This window comes from Hibiscus syriacus, unplaced genomic scaffold (genome assembly GCF_006381635.1).
Source record: "Hibiscus syriacus cultivar Baekdansim isolate YM2019G1 unplaced genomic scaffold, ASM638163v2 tig00113096_pilon, whole genome shotgun sequence".
Taxonomy (NCBI): Eukaryota; Viridiplantae; Streptophyta; class Magnoliopsida; order Malvales; family Malvaceae; genus Hibiscus; species Hibiscus syriacus.
This window is the reverse complement of record NW_024063440.1, coordinates 783,642-789,641: the sequence shown is the minus strand read 5'-3', so window position 1 is coordinate 789,641 and position 6,000 is coordinate 783,642. Positions and strand designations below refer to the sequence as shown.

At 35.8% G+C, this 6,000-nt stretch overlaps 1 long non-coding RNA gene across 1 annotated transcript; it reads left to right on the top strand.

The window, feature by feature from the left end:
- The first annotated feature begins 374 nt into the window (after positions 1–374).
- On the top strand, positions 375–1,148 carry LOC120185306. The gene is made up of 3 exons (XR_005522108.1): positions 375–460; positions 543–887; positions 1,028–1,148. It is a non-coding gene; the product is annotated as an uncharacterized LOC120185306 (long non-coding RNA).
- The last annotated feature ends 4,852 nt before the right edge of the window (positions 1,149–6,000 follow it).

Below are 6,000 nucleotides of genomic sequence, written 5' to 3'. Positions count from 1 at the left end.
AAGGGTCGTCTGATTATTGAAAGCGACAGCAAAGTTGCGGTAGACTGGATTAAGAAAGAGGATCTAGTTCCTGATGTTTATGCGTTTTTGATCAAAGATATTGTTCATAGGCTTAATGTTTTAGAAGGTGTTGTAAGATGGGTTAATAGGTCAGCCAATCTAGAGGCTGATGCCTTAGCTAAAGAAGGAATTGGCTGATTCTATTCTAGTCTTATATTTCGGGTGTTTTATGGTTGTTTCAAGTTTATTTGGTTGGTGGGGTGTATGATGGTTGTATCTTATGTAATTTTATGGTTCAATAAAATCCTAAGGCGCTCTTTTCCTCCTTCCACTGATTAAGGAGTTCATATAAACTCCATTAATCAAGAAGGGGGATTTTAACGAGGCCTGAAATTCTTATCAAAAAAAGATTGAAGCTAGAAGAATTTTGATACAAGGAAAAAAGACCCCTACAGCACGGGTTTGTCTATCTCCTCTCTATTTAAAAGCCGACTGTGTCATTTAACATTTAGCCATCTAACATGTGTAAAATTAATCAACAGAATGAGGCAAGCACCAAAAGAATAGCTGATCTTATGGCTGTTATCAAATGCATTGATGATCATAATCTTGAATCCGAGTACCAACCTCATAGCCTTAAGAACCTTAAGGATTTAATTGTCTCTCTTGAAAAAATAAATGCAAGTGGAAATCTTACCTCCCCAAAAGCTATCCCTACCCCTTGCTTTGCTCCCAAGAGAGAGAGACGCCATCACATAAACATGTTGGTATTAAGCGAGAAGGAGAAGTCATAGCTACTGAAATTGCTGGAAATGACCCTCTTGGTGCCACGGCCAATGTTTCCTCCAAGAAAATGCCTCCTAAGCATCCAAAATGGTCAAAACCAGGTAAGCATTTGATCCAATGATTCTTGGACACTCCATTTATGTGTATGGGTTCATACCTAAGTCTTGTCAGTTGCTTTTTAGTGGAGGAAGTTGAACTTTTCCTCAAATGGATTGAAATTTGGATGGCTTTCCCCTTTCAGATTTGCATACACACCCCAATCGTAAGGCTGTTTCAGATAATTATTCTTGGGAAGCTCTTGCAAGACCTAGAGATCTGGTCGGTTAGTTAGCCTTCAGAATGCGGTAGGGGTGGCAGTAAGTGACGACCCTTGGTTCAGTTTGTATATAGTTCTCGAGTTTTAGTCTCAGTTTAGTATTTTTCACTATGGAATGGTAAGTTATTGTTCTAATTCCTCTTCAGTGTATACATTTCTTCTAGAGTTACATCTATGTGCAATCTCAACAAAGAAAAAATTATAATTTAAATATAATAAGGTTGAAACATTTTTTTGATGTAAAGATCTTGGTTCAAAGATTTTCTTTGTTTCTTCCTGGACCTAGGCTAAGAAAAGTTAAAGAGCACCAGATTTTTTTAGTGGACTTGTATGAAATAACTTTTATGGCTTACTGCTTTGGGATGCAAACTGTGCTAAAAATGTGTACATTTTTATCGGCTGAAACAGGCTATTTCATAATCTTTGTTGTTTCGATGTTTAGTTTTTTATTTATTTAGGATAAATTACACATTTAGTATATCAGTTTTGTTTCAGTACCTTAATTTTTATTTGTTTCAAAACTATATCTAACGTTTACTTTTTGTTTCATTTTAGTATCATGTTGTTAAAAACTTAATAGCAAACTGACGTGATAATTTTTAATTATTTTAAAAAAATTAATTATTTTCATTCAACTAATCAAACTAAACTAACCAAACTAAAATCATAACAAAATTAAACCATAATCAAAAGAGAGAAAGAAGTCTTACCTTCTCGGTGTTTGGTATTTGTGACAGTTGACAATAGCTCGAGAATGATGATAGTGTAGAGTTGAAGAACGAAAGGAAACAAGAAAGAATACTTACCTTCCCGGTGGTTGGTATATGTGATGGTCGGTAATAGCTTGAGAATGATGATAATGAAGAATTGAAGAAAAAAAGGAAACAAAAATCAGCAAAACAAAGGACAAGAAAATAAAACAAAAAGGGTGGATAGTTTTACCTTTGGGTTCCCGATAAAAACTTTAGTGGTCAGATGACAAATCCAAATGGTAGACCACGAGAGAATAATAAGTCAATTAACATAGTCTTGTTCCAAGTCCATTAGACGATGGACGATGAAGATCAGTAATAGCTTCTCGATGTTTGGTATCTATGACAGTCGGTAATAGCTTGAGAATGATGATAGTGAAGAGTTGAACAAAAGGAAACAAAAATTAGCAAAACAAAGGAAAAGAAACTAAAACAAAAAAGGTGAAGAGTTTTACCTTTGGGTTCTCGATGATAGCTTCAGTGGTAAGATGACCAATCTAAATGGTGGACTACGAGAAAATGATGAGTTGACTAACATAGTCTTGTTTCTGGCCTATTAGATGATGGATGATGAAGATCAGAGGATGAAAAAATTGAAGAATTCATTGTCAGTTTGGAGAGATTGAGGCGTTTCGTAGTGAAATAGAGGTCGAAATTACGTTCAAAGGTTCTGAGGGTCAAAAAGGTATGGATTAGAAAGTTTGGGTTTCATCAACAGACGGATGCAGCGATCGACAATGGACGACAAATGGTAGTCGACAATTGTAGATGCAGGTTTGGAGAGATTGAGGCATTTTCGAGTGAAACAAAGGTCGAATTTTGTTCAAAGGGTAAAAAATATATGGACTGGAAAGTTTGAGTTTCATCGGCCGAAGGATGCGGCGATTGATAATGGACGGCAGATGGTAGTCGACAACTGTAGATGCAAGTTTGGAGAGATTGAGGCGTTTCCCAATGAAACGGATGTCGAAATTACGTTCAAAAGGAAAAAAAAGGTGTGGACTTGAAAGTTTAGGTTTCATCTGTCAGTCGACAATGGACATCTTATGGTAGTCGACAATTGATGAAGCGACTAGCAGATCGTCTCACCATTTTCTGGGCAAGATTATGTATAGAGAGGTGGGAGATTTTCTAATAAGGTGGTGACATGTGTCACCACACCACCTTATTAGTTGAATAAAATTAATTAAATCATATTTTAAATAATGATTTAAAAATTAATTAAAAATTGCCTACTCAGCTGTGTCGATAAGTTTTTAACGGCGGGATACTAAAATGAAACAAAAAGTAAATGTTAGTTATGATTTTGAAACAAATGAAAGTTTAAATACTAAAATGAAATAAAATTGATAGTTTAATGTACATATTTGGCATATTGTTAAAAAAATCCATTATCGTTTGATTAAATAGTCACTTTGACTTTTATTTTTATTTTTTGAACATTTTGGCCATTGATAATAATAATTTTGGCATATTTGGCATAATGTCGAAATTCTTTAGAAAAAAGAATAAGAGTCGATAACTATTCAGTAAAATATTAGGAGCCATTTCTCCTAAAATAAAATGCTAGTAGTCAAAATGCTAAAAAAAGAATAAGGATCAAAATGATAATTTTGATAAACGTTGAGGGTTTAAATTTGATATTATCCCTATATATTTTATTCATATCATACATGATTTACCGGCAAACTAAGAGTAGCTTATTGGTAACCAAATGACTATTATTTGTGGCATAGTAATGTGGCCTATGTTTTTCTGAACAAATATAACTTCCATTGAAAAACATTAAGAGAATAAATTACAGAGGGTAGGGAGCAAAGGCCCGAGATCACATGGGTTAAGTCATGCTGGAGTTCAAACAAGGCTCAAATGGTTTGGATATTTTTGTTGTTGGAATAGTTGGGTGATTTTGGTGCTACGTGATAATGAGGTATGGGTATTTTTTTTTTGTTTGAATAGTCGGGTGATTACAAAGTAGTATTTGTTTAAAAATTTTCATGATCATCGATAAAACACACAAACCCTGCAGACGCAGTTATTTAAACTCGGAACTTCTAGAGAGAACACCATTCTTTAATATTCGTCACTGTGTATTTTCTCAATCGTTTGGCACACTGCTGCCTGCTTGTTTGTTTAACATCATTTGAATTTTACTATGAGCAATGGTAGCGGTGAATTTCTTATCTCATGTGACAATCTCTGGGAGTAGCAAACCGTATTTGCTAATACATCTTCAATAGCTCTAATCTAGTGAAGGGATCAAGATTTGACAATCCATGTTTTTACGTGCCATCAAATTTTCGTGGAGCCTAGGGACATAAGATGGGATTGTGTTGGGATAGATTATCAAAACCGCTAATCATAATCACTTTTGCAATGACCATGAGGTGTGAAGGTATAGATTGGGTGTAGATGTCAGCGGAATGCCATTTTTTTTATTAAATAGATAGATATATCATTTATAAGATGATGGTTAGGATTCAAATTCACATATAGTAGGATAATACAAATATCTTTGATCACCCGATCAATTAATAAATCTTGGTAGAATGCGAGTTTCATTGCACTATTTGTCTTTATTGTTGTCAGAGTTTTTCTCTCTTTTTATGTAACCCTCTTAGACCTCGGCCTAAGCGTTATGAACGAACTTCGGACACCACACTAACGATAATTCATAAAACATAACTCATTTAAGAAAATATTGACATTATTAAAATAGTTTGTGAAACATATAAACATCTCTTAAATAAATAATAATAAATATTCATATCTAATAAAATAATGCACGCTAAATCATGTAGTGTAACACCCCAATTTAGGGGTTAAAATTAAGAAATTATAAAGTGGTAGATTTAATTTGGTATTTTGAAAGAAACAGTGGGTTAAATTGCAAAATTTTAAAGTTGGTAGATCGCTTTAAGAAGTGTAAGAAATTCAGTGGCTAAACTCATGATTTACCCATTTTTATTTTGGAGAGAATTATAAATCTCTCCCCGTATGTTTTCTGGAGAAATTTTTTCATATTTTCCTCTTCATCAATCCCTCTTTGAACTCCGATCTACTCGCCGTCCGACCTCCTATCGACGAGTCGAAACCACCATCGTGTTCATTGTCGAGCGAGGAACAAAACCCCTCAAACCTTTCGTCATGAATCGTCTCCGTTCGTCGTTAATTTCAGTCGGAAGTATCATCGGTAATAACCCGATTTTAGTTGGGTTTTCATCGATTCACGACGATCGGGTCATCCGTTTACGACACCTCCCGCACCATCGTGTTCCTTGTGCCGTTCCGAGTCCACCGGTGTCCTCCCTTTTCTCAGGCGGCGGCGGCACGTGTGGAGGTGAAGCGTTAAAAGTTTCCGATTTGTTGAAATAGAGCTCTCCGCCGTTCAAAAATTTGAACCGAGCTTTGTAAGTATTTCGAAATCGCTTAAAATAATTTTTAGGAATTTTTCCAGGAATTTAGCACTGTTCACGCTCCCCCACGCGCCTCAACTGCGCGTGGGGAAGAAAAAAATAACCGGTTTAATCGGTTTTGGTGCATAGTTGACCGGTTTGACCAGTCATAACCTGACCCGACCCGACCCCGACCCGTTAACACGACCCGACCCGTTGAAATTTTGACCCGTTGACCACTGTTGACCAAAACTTTGACGGGCTTTAATCGAGCATTAAACGACCTTTGTTTTTGACCGAGTATACCTATCCTGACATTTTTCGACGTTCCAAATCCGATTCCGCAATCCGTTTTTCGAAATTCGGACCCAAAGGCCTCTAAATTTCCGGTCAAACCCGTTGACTTTGATTTTGACCGAAAATTCCAAATTTTTGAAAAGTCATATTTTATGCTTTCGACGTCCTGAATCCGAATCCGAAGTCCGTTTCGCCAAATTCGAACCCGGTAAGCTGTCTTTCAGTGATTTATCACCAGATTCGATCCGTTTATCGTAATTAAGCTCCGTTTCTGATATAATTTATGTTGATATGTATCTGAGGAATTATTGGAAGTTGAATTGAAGATCAAAGGCGTTCGAATGGAATTTTTATGGTCGATCAGTATTGCACGAAAATCGAGGTAATACTTTACTACCTCTTTATGCTTTATAGAACATGTTGGTATTGGTAAATGCATGAATGGAAATGTCTG